Source organism: Chlorocebus sabaeus, chromosome 14 (genome assembly GCF_047675955.1).
Source record: "Chlorocebus sabaeus isolate Y175 chromosome 14, mChlSab1.0.hap1, whole genome shotgun sequence".
Taxonomy (NCBI): Eukaryota; Metazoa; Chordata; class Mammalia; order Primates; family Cercopithecidae; genus Chlorocebus; species Chlorocebus sabaeus.
This window is the reverse complement of record NC_132917.1, coordinates 87,292,458-87,311,400: the sequence shown is the minus strand read 5'-3', so window position 1 is coordinate 87,311,400 and position 18,943 is coordinate 87,292,458.

Sequence of the window (18,943 nt, the reverse complement as noted above, 5' to 3'; positions counted from 1 at the left end):
AAAGGAAATATCTTCCGTTCAAAACTGGAAAGAAGCTTTCTGAGAAACTGCTCTGTGTTCTGTTAATTCATCTCACAGAGTTACATCTTTCCCTTCAAGAAGAATTTCGCTAAGGCTGTTCTTGTGAAATTGGCAAAGAGATATTTGGAAGCCCATAGAGGGCTATGGTGAAAAAGGAAATATCTTCCGTTCAAAACTGGAAAGAAGCTTTCTGAGAAAATGCTCTGTGTTCTGTTAATTCATCTGAGAGAGTTACATCTTTCCCTTCAAGAAGCCTTTCGCTAAGTCTGTTCTTGTAGAATTGGCAAAGGGATATTTGGAAGCCCATAGAGGGCTACCGTGAAAAAGGAAATATCTTCCATTCAAAACTGGAAAGAAGCTTTCTGAGAAACTGCTCTGTGTTCTGTTAATTTATCTCACAGAGTTACATCTTTCCCTTCAAGAAGCCTTTCGCTATGGCTATTCTTTGGAATTGGCAAAGAGATATTTGGAAGCCCATAGAGGGCTATGTTGAAAAAGGAAATATCTTCTGTTCAAAACTGGAAAGAAGATTTCTGAGAAACAGCTCTGTGTTCTGTTAATTCATCTCACAGAGTTACATCTTTCCCTCCAAGAAGCCTTTCGCTAAGGCTGTTCTTGTGGAATTGGCAAAGGGATATTTCGAAGCCCATAGAGGGCTATGGTGAAAAAGGAAATATCTTCCGTTCAAAACTGGAAAGAAGCTTTCTGAGAAACTGCTCTGTGTTCTGTTATTTCATCTCACAGAATAAATCTTTCCCCTCAAGAAGCCTTTCGCTAAGGGTGTTCTCGTTCAAAACTGAAAAGAAGCTTTCTGAAAAACTGCTCTGTGTTCTGTTAATTAATCTCACAGAGTTACATCTTTCCCTTCAAGAAGCCTTTCCCTAAGGATGTCGTTGTGGAATTGGCAAACGGATATTTGGAAGCCCATAGAGGGCTATGGTGGAAAAGGAAATATCTTCCGTTCAAAACTGGAAAGAAGCTTTTTGAGAAACTGCTCTGTGTGCTGTTAATTCATCTCACAGAGTTACATCTTTCCCTTCAAGAAGCCTTTCGCTAAGGCTGTTCCTGTGGAATTTGCAAAGGGATATTTGGAAGCCCATAGAGGGCTATGGTGAAAAAGGAAACATCTTCCGTTCAAAACTGGAAAGAAGCTTTCTGAGAAACTGCTCTGTGTTTTGTTAATTCATCTCACAGAGTTACATCTTTCCCTTCAAGAAGCCTTTCGCTAAGGCTGTTCTTGTGGAATTGGAAAAGGGATATTTGGAAGCCCATAGAGGGCTATGGTGAAAAAGGAAATATCTTCCGTTCAAAACTGGAAAGAAGCTTTCTGAGAAACTGCTCTGTGTTCTTTTAATTCATCTCACAGAGTTACATCTTTCCCTTCAAGAAGCTTTACGCTAAGGCTGTTCTTGTGGAATTGGCAAAGGGATATTTGGAAGCCCATAGAGGGCTATGGTGAAAAAGGAAATATCTTCCGTTCAAAACTGGAAAGAAGCTTTCTGAGAAACTGCTCTGTGTTCTGTTAATTCATCTCACAGAGTAAATCTTTCCCTTCAAGAAGCCTTTCGCTAAGGCTGTTCTTGTGGAATTGGCAAAGGGATATTTGGAAGCCCATAGAGGGCTATGTTGAAAAAGGAAATATCTTCCGTTCAAAACTGGAAAGAAGCTTTCTGAGAAACTGCTATGTGTTCTTTTAATTCATCTCACAGAGTTACATCTTTCCCTTCAAGAAGCTTTAAGCTAAGGCTGTTCTTGTGAAATTGGCAAAGGGATATTTGGAAGCCCATAGAGGGCTATGGTGAAAAAGGAAATATCTTCCGTTCAAAACTGGAAAGAAGCTTTCTGAGAAACTGCTCTGTGTTCTGTGAATTCATCTCACAGAATTACATCTTTCCCTTCAAGAAGCCTTTCGCTAAGGCTGCTCTTGTGGAATTGGAGAAGAGATATTTGGAAGCCCATAGAGGGCTATGGTGAAAAAGGAAATATCTTCCGTTCAAAACTGGAAAGAAGCTTTCTGAGAAACTGCTCTGTGTTCTGTTAATTCATCTCACAGAATAAATCTTTCCCCTCAAGAAGCCTTTCGCTAAGGCTATTCTCGTTCAAAACTGAAAAGAAGCTTTCTGAAAAACTGCTCTGTGTTCTGTTTATTCATCTCACAGAGTTACATCTTTCCCTTCAAGAAGCCTTCCGCTAAGGAATGCGTTGTGGAATTGGCAAACGGATATTTGGAAGCCCATAGAGGGCTATGTTGGAAAAGGAAATATCTTCCGTTCAACACTGGAAAGAAGCTTTCTCAGAAACTGCTCTGTGTTCTGTAAATTCATCTCACAGAGTTACATCTTTCCCTTCAAGAAGCCTTTCGCTAAGGCTGTTCTTGTGGAATTGGCAAAGGGATATTTGGATGCCCATAGAGGGCTATGGTGAAAAAGGAAATATCTTCCGTTCAAAACTGGAAAGAAGCTTTCTGAGAAACTGCTATGTGTTCTTTTAATTCATCTCACAGAGTTACATCTTTACCTTCAAGAAGCTTTAAGCTAAGGCTGTTCTTGTGAAATTGGCAAAGGGATATTTGGAAGCCCATAGAGGGCTATGGTGAAAAAGGAAATATCTTCCGTTCAAAACTGGAAAGAAGCTTTCTGAGAAACTGCTCTGTGTTCTGTGAATTCATCTCACAGAGTTACATCTTTCCCTTCAAGAAGCCTTTCGCTAAGTCTGCTCTTGTTGAATTGGAGAAGAGATATTTGGAAGCCCATAGAGGGCTATGGTGAAAAAGGAAATATCTTCCGTTCAAAACTGGAAAGAAGCTTTCTGAGCAACTGCTCTGTGTTCTGTTAATTCATCTCACAGAATAAATCTTTCCCCTCAAGAAGCCTTTCGCTAAGGCTGTTCTCGTTCAAAACTGAAAAGAAGCTTTCTGAAAAACTGCTCTGTGTTCTGTTAATTCATCTCACAGTGTTACATCTTTCCCTTCAAGAAGCCTTTCGCTAAGGCTGTTCTTGTGCAATTGGCAAAGGGATATTTGGAAGCCCATAGAGGGCTATGGTGAAAAAGGAAATATCTTCCGTTCAAAACTGGAAAGAAGCTTACTGAGAAACTGCCTTGTGTTCTGTTAATTCATCTCACAGAGTTACATCTTTCCCTTCAAGAAGCCTTTCGCTAAGGCTGTTCTTGTCTAATTGGCAAAGAGATATTTGGAAGCCCATAGAGGGCTATGGTAAAAAAGGCAATATCTCCCGTTCAAAACTGGAAAGAAGCTTTCTGAGAAACTGCTCTGTGTTCTGTTAATTCATCTCACAGAGTTACATCTTTCCCTTCAAGAAGCTTTACGCTAAGGCTGTTCTTGTGGAATTGGCAAAGGGATATTTGGAAGCCCTTAGAAGGCTATGCTGAAAAAGGAAATATCTTCCGTTCAAAACTGGAAAGAAGCTTTCTGAGAAACTGCTCTGTGTTTTGTTAAATCAGGTCACAGAGTTACATCTTTCCCTTTAAGAAGCCGTTCGCTAAGGATGTCGTTGTGGAATTGGCAAGCGGATATTTGGAAGCCCATAGAGGGCTATGGTGGAAAAGGAAATATCTTCCTTTCAAAACTGGAAAGAAGCTTTCTGAGAAACTGCTCTGTGTTCTGTTAATTCATCTCACAGAGTTACATCTTTCCCTTCAAGAAGCCTTTCGCTAAGGCTGTTCTTGTGGAATTGGCAAAGTGATATTTGGAAGCCCATAGAGGGCTATTGTGAAAAAGGAAATATCTTCCTTTCAAAACGGGAAAGAAGCTTTCTGAGAAACTGCTCTGTGTTCTGTTAATTCATCTCACAGAGTTACATCTTTCCCTTCAAGAAGCCTTTCGCTAAGGCTGTTCTTGTGGAACTGGCAAAGTGATATTTGGAAGCCCATAGAGGGCTATGGTGAAAAAGGAAATATATTCCTTTCAAAACTGGAAAGAAGCTTTCTGAGAAACTGCTCTGTGTTCTGTTAATTCATCTCACAGAGTTACATCTTTCCCTTCAAGAAGCCTTTCGCTAAGGCTGTTCTTGTGGAATTGGCAAAGGGATATTTGGAAGCCCATAGAGGGCTATGGTGGAAAAGGAAATATCTTCCGTTCAAAACTGGAAAGAAGCTTTCTGAGAAACTGCTCTGTGTTCTTTTAATTCATCTCACAGAGTTACATCTTTCACTTCAAGAAGTTTTACGCTAAGGCTGTTCTTGTGGAATTGGCAAAGGGATATTTGGAAGCCCATAGAGGGCTACGGTAAAAAAGGAAATACCTTCCGTTCAAAACTTTAAAGAAGGTTTCTGAGAAACTGCTCGGTGTTCTGTTAATTCATCTCACAGAGTTACATCTTTCCCTTCAAGAAGCCTTTCGCTAAGGCTGCTGTTGTGGAATTGGAGAAGAGATATTTGGATGCCCATAGACGGCTATGGTGAAAAAGGAAATATCTTCCGTTCAAAACTGGAAAGAAGCTTTCTGAGAAACTGCTCTGTGTTCTGTTAATTCATCTCACAGAATAAATCTTTCCCCTCAAGAAGCATTTCTCTAAGGCTCTTCTCGTTCAAAACTGAAAAGAAGCTTTCTGAAAAACTGCTCTGTGTTCTGTTAATTCATCTCACAGAGTTACATCTTTCCCTTCAAGAAGCCTTTCGCTAAGGATGTCGTTGTGGAATTGGCAAAGGGATATTTGGAAGCCCATAGAGGGCTATGGTGGAAAAGGATATATCTTCCGTTCAAAACTGGAAAGAAGCTTTCTGAGAAACTGTTCTGTGTTCTGTTAATTAATCTCACAGAGTTACATCTTTCCCTTCAAGAAGCCTTTCGCTAAGTCTGTTCTTGTGGAATTGGCAAAGGGATATTTGGAAGCCCTTAGAAGGCTATGCTGAAAAAGGAAATATCTTCCGTTTAAAACTGGAAAGAAGCTTTCTGAGAAACTGCTCTGTGTTCTGTTAAATCATGTCACAGAGTTACATCTTTCTCTTTAAGAAGCCTTTCGCTAAGGATGTCGTTGTGGAATTGGCAAGCGGATATTTGGAAGCCCATAGAGGGCTATGGTGGAAAAGGAAATATCTTCCGTTCAAAACTGGAAAGAAGCTTTCTGAGAAACTGCTCTGTGTTCTGTTAATTCATCTCACAGAGTTACATCTTTCCCTTCAAGAAGCCTTTCGCTAAGGCTGTTCTTGTGGAATTGGCAAAGTGATATTTGGAAGCCCATAGAGGACTATGGTGAAAAAGGAAATATCTTCCGTTCAAAACTGGAAAGAAGCTTTTTGAGAAACTGCTCTGTGTTCTGTTAATTCATCTCACAGAGTTACATCTTTCCCTTCAAGAAGCCTTTCGCTAAGGCTGTTCTTGTGGAATTGGAAAAGGGATATTTGGAAGCCCATAGAGGGCTATGGTGAAAAAGGAAATATCTTCCGTTCAAAACTGGAAAGAAGCTTTCTGAGAAACTGCTCTGTGTTCTTTTAATTCATCTCACAGAGTTACATCTTTCCCTTCAAGAAGCTTTACGCTAAGGCTGTTCTTGTGGAATTGGCAAAGGGATATTTGGAAGCCCATAGAGGGCTATGGTGAAAAAGGAAATATCTTCCGTTCAAAACTGGAAAGAAGCTTTCTGAGAAACTGCCTTGTGTTTCGTTAATTCATCTCACAGAGTTACATCTTTCCCTTCAAGAAGCCTTTCGCTGAAGCTGTTCTTGTCTAATTGGCAAAGAGATATTTGGAAGCCCATAGACGGCTATTGTGAAAAAGGAAATATCTTCCGTTCAAAACTGGAAAAAAGCTTTCTGAGAAAATGCTCTGTGTTCTCTTAATTCATCTCACAGAGTTTCATCTTTCCCTTCAAGAAGCCTTTCGCTAAGGCTGTTCTTGTGGAATTGGCAAGGGGATATTTGGAATCCCATAGAGGGCTATGGTGAAAAAGGAAATATCTCCCGTTCAAAACTGGAAAGAAGCTTTCTGAGAAACTGCTCTGTGTTCTGTTAATTAATCTCACAGAGTTACATCTTTCCCTTCAAGAAGCTTTACGCTAAGGCTGTTCTTGTGGAATTGGCAAAGGGATATTTGGAAGCCCTTAGAAGGCTATGCTGAAAAAGGAAATATCTTCCGTTCAAAACTGGAAAGAAGCTTTCTGAGAAACTGCTCTGTGTTCTGTTAAATCATGTCACAGAGTTACATCTTTCTCTTTAAGAAGCCTTTCGCTAAGGATGTCGTTGTGGAATTGGCAAGCGGATATTTGGAAGACCATAGAGGGCTATGGTGGAAAAGGAAATATCTTCCGTTTAAAACTGGAAAGAAGCTGTCTGAGAAACTGCTCTGTGTTCTGTTAATTCATCTCACAGAGTTACATCTTTCCATTCAAGAAGCCTTTCGCTAAGGCTGTTCTTGTGGAATTGGCAAAGTGATATTTGGAAGCCCATAGAGGGCTATGGTGAAAAAGGAAATATCTTCCGTTCAAAACTGGAAAGAAGCTTTCTGAGAAACTGCTCTGTGTTCTGTGAATTCATCTCACAGAGTTACATCTTTCCCTTCAAGAAGCCTTTCGCTAAGTCTGCTCTTGTTGAATTGGAGAAGAGATATTTGGAAGCCCATAGAGGGCTATGGTGAAAAAGGAAATATCTTCCGTTCAAAACTGGAAAGAAGCTTTCTGAGCAACTGCTCTGTGTTCTGTTAATTCATCTCACAGAATAAATCTTTCCCCTCAATAAGCCTTTCGCTAAGGCTGTTCTCGTTCAAAACTGAAAAGAAGCTTTCTGAAAAACTGCTCTGTGTTCTGTTAATTCATCTCACAGAGTTACATCTTTCCCTTCAAGAAGACTTTCGCTAAGGCTGTTCTTGTGCAATTGGCAAAGGGATATTTGGAAGCCCATAGAGGGCTATGGTGAAAAAGGAAATATCTTCCGTTCAAAACTGGAAAGAAGCTTACTGAGAAACTGCCTTGTGTTCTGTTAATTCATCTCACAGAGTTACATCTTTCCCTTCAAGAAGCCTTTCGCTAAGGCTGTTCTTGTCTAATTGGCAAAGAGATATTTGGAAGATCATAGAGGGCTATGGTAAAAAAGGAAATATCTCCCGTTCAAAACTGGAAAGAAGCTTTCTGAGAAACTGCTCTGTGTTCTGTTAATTCATCTCACAGAGTTACATCTTTCCCTTCAAGAAGCTTTACGCTAAGGCTGTTCTTGTGGAATTGGCAAAGGGATATTTGGAAGCCCTTAGAAGGCTATGCTGAAAAAGGAAATATCTTCCGTTCAAAACTGGAAAGAAGCTTTCTGAGAAACTGCTCTGTGTTTTGTTAAATCATGTCACAGAGTTACATCTTTCCCTTTAAGAAGCCGTTCGCTAAGGATGTCGTTGTGGAATTGGCAAGCGGATATTTGGAAGCCCATAGAGGGCTATGGTGGAAAAGGAAATATCTTCCTTTCAAAACTGGAAAGAAGCTTTCTGAGAAACTGCTCTGTGTTCTGTTAATTCATATCACAGAGTTACATCTTTCCCTTCAAGAAGCCTTTCGCTAAGGCTGTTCTTGTGGAATTGGCAAAGTGATATTTGGAAGCCCATAGAGGGCTATTGTGAAAAAGGAAATATCTTCCTTTCAAAACGGGAAAGAAGCGTTCTGAGAAACTGCTCTGTGTTCTGTTAATTCATCTCACAGAGTTACATCTTTCCCTTCAAGAAGCCTTTCGCTAAGGCTGTTCTTGTGGAACTGGCAAAGTGATATTTGGAAGCCCATAGAGGGCTATGGTGAAAAAGGAAATATATTCCTTTCAAAACTGGAAAGAAGCTTTCTGAGAAACTGCTCTGTGTTCTGTTAATTCATCTCACAGAGTTACATCTTTCCCTTCAAGAAGCCTTTCGCTAAGGCTGTTCTTGTGGAATTGGCAAAGGGATATTTGGAAGCCCATAGAGGGCTATGGTGGAAAAGGAAATATCTTCCGTTCAAAACTGGAAAGAAGCTTTCTGAGAAACTGCTCTGTGTTCTTTTAATTCATCTCACAGAGTTACATCTTTCACTTCAAGAAGCTTTACGCTAAGGCTGTTCTTGTGGAATTGGCAAAGGGATATTTGGAAGCCCATAGAGGGCTACGGTAAAAAAGGAAATATCTTCCGTTCAAAACTTTAAAGAAGGTTTCTGAGAAACTGCTCGGTGTTCTGTTAATTCATCTCACAGAGTTACATCTTTCCCTTCAAGAAGCCTTTCGCTAAGGCTGCTGTTGTGGAATTGGAGAAGAGATATTTGGATGCCCATAGACGGCTATGGTGAAAAAGGAAATATCTTCCGTTCAAAACTGGAAAGAAGCTTTCTGAGAAACTGCTCTGTGTTCTGTTAATTCATCTCACAGAATAAATCTTTCCCCTCAAGAAGCATTTCTCTAAGGCTCTTCTCGTTCAAAACTGAAAAGAAGCTTTCTGAAAAACTGCTCTGTGTTCTGTTAATTCATCTCACAGAGTTACATCTTTCCCTTCAAGAAGCCTTTCGCTAAGGATGTCGTTGTGGAATTGGCAAAGGGATATTTGGAAGCCCATAGAGGGCTATGGTGGAAAAGGATGTATCTTCCGTTCAAAACTGGAAAGAAGCTTTCTGAGAAACTGTTCTGTGTTCTGTTAATTAATCTCACAGAGTTACATCTTTCCCTTCAAGAAGCCTTTCGCTAAGTCTGTTCTTGTGGAATTGGCAAAGGGATATTTGGAAGCCCTTAGAAGGCTATGCTGAAAAAGGAAATATCTTCCGTTTAAAACTGGAAAGAAGCTTTCTGAGAAACTGCTCTGTGTTCTGTTAAATCATGTCACAGAGTTACATCTTTCTCTTTAAGAAGCCTTTCGCTAAGGATGTCGTTGTGGAATTGGCAAGCGGATATTTGGAAGCCCATAGAGGGCTATGGTGGAAAAGGAAATATCTTCCGTTCAAAACTGGAAAGAAGCTTTCTGAGAAACTGCTCTGTGTTCTGTTAATTCATCTCACAGAGTTACATCTTTCCATTCAAGAAGCCTTTCGCTAAGGCTGTTCTTGTGGAATTGGCAAAGTGATATTTGGAAGCCCATAGAGGACTATGGTGAAAAAGGAAATATCTTCCGTTCAAAACTGGAAAGAAGCTTTCTGAGAAAAAGCTCTGTGTTCTGTTAATTCATCTCACAGAGTTACATCTTTCCCTTCAAGAAGCCTTTCGCTAAGGCTGTTCTTGTGGAATTGGCAAAGGGATATTTGGAAGCCCATAGAGGGCTATGGTGAAAAAGGAAATATCTTCCGTTCAAAACTGGAAAGAAGCTTTCTGAGAAACTGCGCTGTGTTCTTTTAATTCATCTCACAGAGTTACATCTTTCCCTTCAAGAAGCTTTACGCTAAGGCTGTTCTTGTGGAATTGGCAAAGGGATATTTGGAAGCCCATAGAGGGCTACGGTGAAAAAGGAAATATCTTCCGTTCAAAACTGGAAAGAAGCTTTCTGAGAAACTGCCTTGTGTTTCGTTAATTCATCTCACAGAGTTACATCTTTCCCTTCAAGAAGCCTTTCGCTGAGGCTGTTCTTGTCTAATTGGCAAAGAGATATTTGGAAGCCCATAGACGGCTATTGTGAAAAAGGAAATATCTTCCGTTCAAAACTGGAAAAAAGCTTTCTGAGAAAATGCTCTGTGTTCTCTTAATTCATCTCACAGAGTTACATCTTTCCCTTCAAGAAGCCTTTCGCTAAGGCTGTTCTTGTGGAATTGGCAAGGGGATATTTGGAAGCCCATAGAGGTCTATGGTGAAAAAGGAAATATCTCCCGTTCAAAACTGGAAAGAAGCTTTCTGAGAAACTGCTCTGTGTTCTGTTAATTAATCTCACAGAGTTACATCTTTCCCTTCAAGAAGCTTTACGCTAAGGCTGTTCTTGTGGAATTGGCAAAGGGATATTTGGAAGCCCTTAGAAGGCTATGCTGAAAAAGGAAATATCTTCCGTTCAAAACTGGAAAGAAGCTTTCTGAGAAACTGCTCTGTGTTCTGTTAAATCATGTCACAGAGTTACATCTTTCTCTTTAAGAAGCCTTTCGCTAAGGATGTCGTTGTGGAATTGGCAAGCGGATATTTGGAAGACCATAGAGGGCTATGGTGGAAAAGGAAATATCTTCCGTTTAAAACTGGAAAGAAGCTGTCTGAGAAACTGCTCTGTGTTCTGTTAATTCATCTCACAGAGTTACATCTTTCCATTCAAGAAGCCTTTCGCTAAGGCTGTTCTTGTGGAATTGGCAAAGTGATATTTGGAAGCCCATAGAGGGCTATGGTGAAAAAGGAAATATCTTCTGTTCAAAACTGGAAAGAATCTTTCTGAGAAACAGCTCTGTGTTCTGTTAATTCATCTCACAGAGTAACATCTTTCCCTTCAAGAGGCCTTTCGCTAAGGCTGTTCTTGTGGAATTGGCAAAGGGATATTTGGAAGCCCATAGAGGGCTATGGTGAAAAAGGAAATATCTTCCGTTCAAAACTGGAAAAAAGCTTTCTGAGAAACTGCTCTGTGTTCTGTTAATTCATCTCACAGAGTTACATCTTTCCCTTCAAGAAGCCTTTCACTAAGGCTGTTCTTGTGGAATTGGCAAAGGGATATTTGGATGCCCATAGAGGGCTATGGTGAAAAAGGAATTATCTTCCGTTCAAAACTGGAAAGAAGCTTTCTGAAAACTGCTATGTGTTCTTTTAATTCATCTCACAGAGTTACATCTTTACCTTCAAGAAGCTTTAAGCTAAGGCTGTTCTTGTGAAATTGGCAAAGGGATATTTGGAAGCCCATAGAGGGCTATGGTGAAAAAGGAAATATCTTCCGTTCAAAACTGGAAAGAAGCTTTCTGAGAAACTGCTCTGTGTTCTGTGAATTCATCTCACAGAGTTACATCTTTCCCTTCAAGAAGCCTTTCGCTAAGTCTGCTCTTGTGGAATTGGAGAAGAGATATTTGGAAGCCCATAGAGGGCTATGGTGAAAAAGGAAATATCTTCCGTTCAAAACTGGAAAGAAGCTTTCTGAGCAACTGCTCTGTGTTCTGTTAATTCATCTCACAGTATAAATCTTTCCCCTCAAGAAGCCTTTCGCTAAGGCTGTTCTCGTTCAAAACTGAAAAGAAGCTTTCTGAAAAACTGCTCTGTGTTCTGTTAATTCATCTCACAGAGTTACATCTTTCCCTTCAAGAAGCCTTTCGCTAAGGCCGTTCTTGTGCAATTGGCAAGGGGATATTTGGAAGCCCATAGAGGGCTATGGTGAAAAAGGAAATATCTTCCGTTCAAAACTGGAAAGAAGCTTTCTGAGAAACTGCCTTGTGTTCTCTTAATTCATCTCACAGAGTTACATCTTTCCCTTCAAGAAGCCTTACGCTAAGGCTGTTCTTGTCTAATTGGCAAAGAGATATTTGGAAGCCCATAGAGGGCTATGGTAAAAAAGGAAATATCTCCCGTTCAAAACTGGAAAGAAGCTTTCTGAGAAACTGCTCTGTGTTCTGTTAATTCATCTCACAGAGTTACATCTTTCCCTTCAAGAAGCCTGTCGCTAAGACTGTTCTTGTGGAATTCGCAAAGGGATATTTGGAAGCCCATAGAGGGCTATGGTGAAAAAGGAAATATCTTCCTTTCAAAACTGGAAAGAAGCTCTCTGAGAAACTGCTCTGTGTTCTGTTAATTCATCTCACAGAGTAAATCTTTCCCTTCAAGAAGCCTTTCGCTAAGGCTGTTCTTGTGGAATTGGCAAAGGGATATTTGGAAGCCCATAGAGGGGTATGGTGAAAAAGGAAATATCTTCCGTTCAAAACTGGAAAGAAGCTTTCTGAGAAACTGCTCTGTGTTCTTTTAATTCATCTCACAGAGTTACATCTTTCCCTTCAAGAAGCTTTAAGCTAAGGCTGTTCTTGTGAAATTGGCAAAGGGATATTTGGAAGCCCATAGAGGGCTATGGTGAAAAAGGAAATATCTTCCGTTCAAAACTGGAAAGAAGCTTTCTGAGAAACTGCTCTGTGTTCTGTGAATTCATCTCACAGAATTACATCTTTCCCTTCAAGAAGCCTTTCGCTAAGGCTGCTCTTGTGGAATTGGAGAAGAGATATTTGGAAGCCCATAGAGGGCTATGGTGAAAAAGGAAATATCTTCCGTTCAAAACTGGAAAGAAGCTTTCTGAGAAACTGCTCTGTGTTCTGTTAATTCATCTCACAGAATAAATCTTTCCCCTCAAGAAGCCTTTCGCTAAGGCTATTCTCGTTCAAAACTGAAAAGAAGCTTTCTGAAAAACTGCTCTGTGTTCTGTTAATTCATCTCACAGAGTTACATCTTTCCCTTCAAGAAGCCTTCCGCTAAGGATGTCGTTGTGGAATTGGCAAACGGATATTTGGAAGCCCATAGAGGGCTATGTTGGAAAAGGAAATATCTTCCTTTCAAAACTGGAAAGAAGCTTTCTGAGAAACTGCTCTGTGTTCTGTTAATTCATCTCACAGAGTTACATCTTTCCCTTCAAGAAGCCTTTCGCTAAGGCTGTTCTTGTGGAATTGGCAAAGGGATATTTGGATGCCCATAGAGGGCTATGGTGAAAAAGGAAATATCTTCCGTTCAAAACTGGAAAGAAGCTTTCTGAGAAACTGCTATGTGTTCTTTTAATTCATCTCACAGAGTTACATCTTTACCTTCAAGAAGCTTTAAGCTAAGGCTGTTCTTGTGAAATTGGCAAAGGGATATTTGGAAGCCCATAGAGGGCTATGGTGAAAAAGGAAATATCTTCCGTTCAAAACTGGAAAGAAGCTTTCTGAGAAACTGCTCTGTGTTCTGTGAATTCATCTCACAGAGTTACATCTTTCCCTACAAGAAGCCTTTCGCTAAGTCTGCTCTTGTTGAATTGGAGAAGAGATATTTGGAAGCCCATAGAGGGCTATGGTGAAAAAGGAAATATCTTCCGTTCAAAACTGGAAAGAAGCTTTCTGAGCAACTGCTCTGTGTTCTGTTAATTCATCTCACAGAATAAATCTTTCCCCTCAAGAAGCCTTTCGCTAAGGCTGTTCTCGTTCAAAACTGAAAAGAAGCTTTCTGAAAAACTGCTCTGTGTTCTGTTAATTCATCTCACAGAGTTACATCTTTCCCTTCATGAAGCCTTTCGCTAAGGCTGTTCTTGTGCAATTGGCAAAGGGATATTTGGAAGCCCATAGAGGGCTATGGTGAAAAAGGAAATATCTTCCGTTCAAAACTGGAAAGAAGCTTACTGAGAAACTGCCTTGTGTTCTGTTAATTCATCTCACAGAGTTACATCTTTCCCTTCAAGAAGCCTTTCGCTAAGGCTGTTCTTGTCTAATTGGCAAAGAGATATTTGGAAGCCCATAGAGGGCTATGGTAAAAAAGGAAATATCTCCCGTTCAAAACTGGAAAGAAGCTTTCTGAGAAACTGCTCTGTGTTCTGTTAATTCATCTCACAGAGTTACATCTTTCCCTTCAAGAAGCTTTACGCTAAGGCTGTTCTTGTGGAATTGGCAAAGGGATATTTGGAAGCCCTTAGAAGGCTATGCTGAAAAAGGAAATATCTTCCGTTCAAAACTGGAAAGAAGCTTTCTGAGAAACTGCTCTGTGTTTTGTTAAATCAGGTCACAGAGTTACATCTTTCCCTTTAAGAAGCCGTTCGCTAAGGATGTCGTTGTGGAATTGGCAAGCGGATATTTGGAAGCCCATAGAGGGCTATGGTGGAAAAGGAAATATCTTCCTTTCAAAACTGGAAAGAAGCTTTCTGAGAAACTGCTCTGTGTTCTGTTAATTCATCTCACAGAGTTACATCTTTCCCTTCAAGAAGCCTTTCGCTAAGGCTGTTCTTGTGGAATTGGCAAAGTGATATTTGGAAGCCCATAGAGGGCTATTGTGAAAAAGGAAATATCTTCCTTTCAAAACGGGAAAGAAGCTTTCTGAGAAACTGCTCTGTGTTCTGTTAATTCATCTCACAGAGTTACATCTTTCCCTTCAAGAAGCCTTTCGCTAAGGCTGTTCTTGTGGAACTGGCAAAGTGATATTTGGAAGCCCATAGAGGGCTATGGTGAAAAAGGAAATATATTCCTTTCAAAACTGGAAAGAAGCTTTCTGAGAAACTGCTCTGTGTTCTGTTAATTCATCTCACAGAGTTACATCTTTCCCTTCAAGAAGCCTTTCGCTAAGGCTGTTCTTGTGGAATTGGCAAAGGGATATTTGGAAGCCCATAGAGGGCTATGGTGGAAAAGGAAATATCTTCCGTTCAAAACTGGAAAGAAGCTTTCTGAGAAACTGCTCTGTGTTCTTTTAATTCATCTCACAGAGTTACATCTTTCACTTCAAGAAGTTTTACGCTAAGGCTGTTCTTGTGGAATTGGCAAAGGGATATTTGGAAGCCCATAGAGGGCTACGGTAAAAAAGGAAATACCTTCCGTTCAAAACTTTAAAGAAGGTTTCTGAGAAACTGCTCGGTGTTCTGTTAATTCATCTCACAGAGTTACATCTTTCCCTTCAAGAAGCCTTTCGCTAAGGCTGCTGTTGTGGAATTGGAGAAGAGATATTTGGATGCCCATAGACGGCTATGGTGAAAAAGGAAATATCTTCCTTTCAAAACTGGAAAGAAGCTTTCTGAGAAACTGCTCTGTGTTCTGTTAATTCATCTCACAGAATAAATCTTTCCCCTCAAGAAGCATTTCTCTAAGGCTCTTCTCGTTCAAAACTGAAAAGAAGCTTTCTGAAAAACTGCTCTCTGTTCTGTTAATTCATCTCACAGAGTTACATCTTTCCCTTCAAGAAGCCTTTCGCTAAGGATGTCGTTGTGGAATTGGCAAAGGGATATTTGGAAGCCCATAGAGGGCTATGGTGGAAAAGGATATATCTTCCGTTCAAAACTGGAAAGAAGCTTTCTGAGAAACTGTTCTGTGTTCTGTTAATTAATCTCACAGAGTTACATCTTTCCCTTCAAGAAGCCTTTCGCTAAGTCTGTTCTTGTGGAATTGGCAAAGGGATATTTGGAAGCCCTTAGAAGGCTATGCTGAAAAAGGAAATATCTTCCGTTCAAAACTGGAAAGAAGCTTTCTGAGAAACTGCTCTGTGTTCTTTTAATTCATCTCACAGAGTTACATCTTTCCCTTCAAGAAGCTTTACGCTAAGGCTGTTCTTGTGGAATTGGCAAAGGGATATTTGGAAGCCCATAGAGGGCTATGGTGAAAAAGGAAATATCTTCCGTTCAAAACTGGAAAGAAGCTTTCTGAGAAACTGCCTTGTGTTTCGTTAATTCATCTCACAGAGTTACATCTTTCCCTTCAAGAAGCCTTTCGCTGAAGCTGTTCTTGTCTAATTGGCAAAGAGATATTTGGAAGCCCATAGACGGCTATTGTGAAAAAGGAAATATCTTCCGTTCAAAACTGGAAAAAAGCTTTCTGAGAAAATGCTCTGTGTTCTCTTAATTCATCTCACAGAGTTTCATCTTTCCCTTCAAGAAGCCTTTCGCTAAGGCTGTTCTTGTGGAATTGGCAAGGGGATATTTGGAAGCCCATAGAGGGCTATGGTGAAAAAGGAAATATCTCCCGTTCAAAACTGGAAAGAAGCTTTCTGAGAAACTGCTCTGTGTTCTGTTAATTAATCTCACAGAGTTACATCTTTCCCTTCAAGAAGCTTTACGCTAAGGCTGTTCTTGTGGAATTGGCAAAGGGATATTTGGAAGCCCTTAGAAGGCTATGCTGAAAAAGGAAATATCTTCCGTTGAAAACTGGAAAGAAGCTTTCTGAGAAACTGCTCTGTGTTCTGTTAAATCATGTCACAGAGTTACATCTTTCTCTTTAAGAAGCCTTTCGCTAAGGATGTCGTTGTGGAATTGGCAAGCGGATATTTGGAAGACCATAGAGGGCTATGGTGGAAAAGGAAATATCTTCCGTTTAAAACTGGAAAGAAGCTGTCTGAGAAACTGCTCTGTGTTCTGTTAATTCATCTCACAGAGTTACATCTTTCCATTCAAGAAGCCTTTCGCTAAGGCTGTTCTTGTGGAATCGGCAAAGTGATATTTGGAAGCCCATAGAGGGCTATGGTGAAAAAGGAAATATCTTCCGTTCAAAACTGGAAAGAAGCTTTCTGAGAAACTGCTCTGTGTTCTGTTAATTAATCTCACAGAGTTACATCTTTCCCTTCAAGAAGCCTTTCGATAAGTCTGCTCTTGTTGAATTGGAGAAGAGATATTTGGAAGCCCATAGAGGGCTATGGTGAAAAAGGAAATATCTTCCGTTCAAAACTGGAAAGAAGCTTTCTGAGCAACTGCTCTGTGTTCTGTTAATTCATCTCACAGAATAAATCTTTCCCCTCAAGAAGCCTTTCGCTAAGGCTGTTCTCGTTCAAAACTGAAAAGAAGCTTTCTGAAAAACTGCTCTGTGTTCTGTTAATTCATCTCACAGAGTTACATCTTTCCCTTCAAGAAGCCTTTCGCTAAGGCTGTTCTTGTGCAATTGGCAAAGGGATATTTGGAAGCCCATAGAGGGCTATGGTGAAAAAGGAAATATCTTCCGTTCAAAACTGGAAAGAAGCTTACTGAGAAACTGCCTTGTGTTCTGTTAATTCATCTCACAGAGTTACATCTTTCCCTTCAAGAAGCCTTTCGCTAAGGCTGTTCTTGTCTAATTGGCAAAGAGATATTTGGAAGCCCATAGAGGGCTATGGTAAAAAAGGAAATATCTCCCGTTCAAAACTGGAAAGAAGCTTTCTGAGAAACTGCTCTGTGTTCTGTTAATTCATCTCACAGAGTTACATCTTTCCCTTCAAGAAGCTTTACGCTAAGGCTGTTCTTGTGGAATTGGCAAAGGGATATTTGGAAGCCCTTAGAAGGCTATGCTGAAAAAGGAAATATCTTCCGTTCAAAACTGGAAAGAAGCTTTCTGAGAAACTGCTCTGTGTTTTGTTAAATCATGTCACAGAGTTACATCTTTCCCTTTAAGAAGCCGTTCGCTAAGGATGTCGTTGTGGAATTGGCAAGCGGATATTTGGAAGCCCATAGAGGGCTATGGTGGAAAAGGAAATATCTTCCTTTCAAAACTGGAAAGAAGCTTTCTGAGAAACTGCTCTGTGTTCTGTTAATTTATATCACAGAGTTACATCTTTCCCTTCAAGAAGCCTTTCGCTAAGGCTGTTCTTGTGGAATTGGCAAAGTGATATTTGGAAGCCCATAGAGGGCTATTGTGAAAAAGGAAATATCTTCCTTTCAAAACGGGAAAGAAGCTTTCTGAGAAACTGCTCTGTGTTCTGTTAATTCATCTCACAGAGTTACATCTTTCCCTTCAAGAAGCCTTTCGCTAAGGCTGTTCTTGTGGAACTGGCAAAGTGATATTTGGAAGCCCATAGAGGGCTATGGTGAAAAAGGAAATATATTCCTTTCAAAACTGGAAAGAAGCTTTCTGAGAAACTGCTCTGTGTTCTGTTAATTCATCTCACAGAGTTACATCTTTCCCTTCAAGAAGCCTTTCGCTAAGGCTGTTCTTGTGGAATTGGCAAAGGGATATTTGGAAGCCCATAGAGGGCTATGGTGGAAAAGGAAATATCTTCCGTTCAAAACTGGAAAGAAGCTTTCTGAGAAACTGCTCTGTGTTCTTTTAATTCATCTCACAGAGTTACATCTTTCACTTCAAGAAGCTTTACGCTAAGGCTGTTCTTGTGGAATTGGCAAAGGGATATTTGGAAGCCCATAGAGGGCTACGGTAAAAAAGGAAATATCTTCCGTTCAAAACTTTAAAGAAGGTTTCTGAGAAACTGCTCGGTGTTCTGTTAATTCATCTCACAGAGTTACATCTTTCCCTTCAAGAAGCCTTTCGCTAAGGCTGCTGTTGTGGAATTGGAGAAGAGATATTTGGATGCCCATAGACGGCTATGGTGAAAAAGGAAATATCTTCCGTTCAAAACTGGAAAGAAGCTTTCTGAGAAACTGCTCTGTGTTCTGTTAATTCATCTCACAGAATAAATCTTTCCCCTCAAGAAGCATTTCTCTAAGGCTCTTCTCGTTCAAAACTGAAAAGAAGCTTTCTGAAAAACTGCTCTGTGTTCTGTTAATTCATCTCACAGAGTTACATCTTTCCCTTCAAGAAGCCTTTCGCTAAGGATGTCGTTGTGGAATTGGCAAAGGGATATTTGGAAGCCCATAGAGGGCTATGGTGGAAAAGGATATATCTTCCGTTCAAAACTGGAAAGAAGCTTTCTGAGAAACTGTTCTGTGTTCTGTTAATTAATCTCACAGAGTTACATCTTTCCCTTCAAGAAGCCTTTCGCTAAGTCTGTTCTTGTGGAATTGGCAAAGGGATATTTGGAAGCCCTTAGAAGGCTATGCTGAAAAAGGAAATATCTTCCGTTTAAAACTGGAAAGAAGCTTTCTGAGAAACTGCTCTGTGTTCTGTTAAATCATGTCACAGAGTTACATCTTTCTCTTTAAGAAGCCTTTCGCTAAGGATGTCGTTGTGGAATTGGCAAGCGGATATTTGGAAGCCCATAGAGGGCTATGGTGGAAAAGGAAATATCTTCCGTTCAAAACTGGAAAGAAGCTTTCTGAGAAACTGCTCTGTGTTCTGTTAATTCATCTCACAGAGTTACATCTTTCCATTCAAGAAGCCTTTCGCTAAGGCTGTTCTTGTGGAATTGGCAAAGTGATATTTGGAAGCCCATAGAGGACTATGGTGAAAAAGGAAATATCTTCCGTTCAAAACTGGAAAGAAGCTTTCTGAGAAAAAGCTCTGTGTTCTGTTAATTCATCTCACAGAGTTACATCTTTCCCTTCAAGAAGCCTTTCGCTAAGGCTGTTCTTGTGGAATTGGCAAAGGGATATTTGGAAGCCCATAGAGGGCTATGGTGAAAAAGGAAATATCTTCCGTTCAAAACTGGAAAGAAGCTTTCTGAGAAACTGCTCTGTGTTCTTTTAATTCATCTCACAGAGTTACATCTTTCCCTTCAAGAAGCTTTACGCTAAGGCTGTTCTTGTGGAATT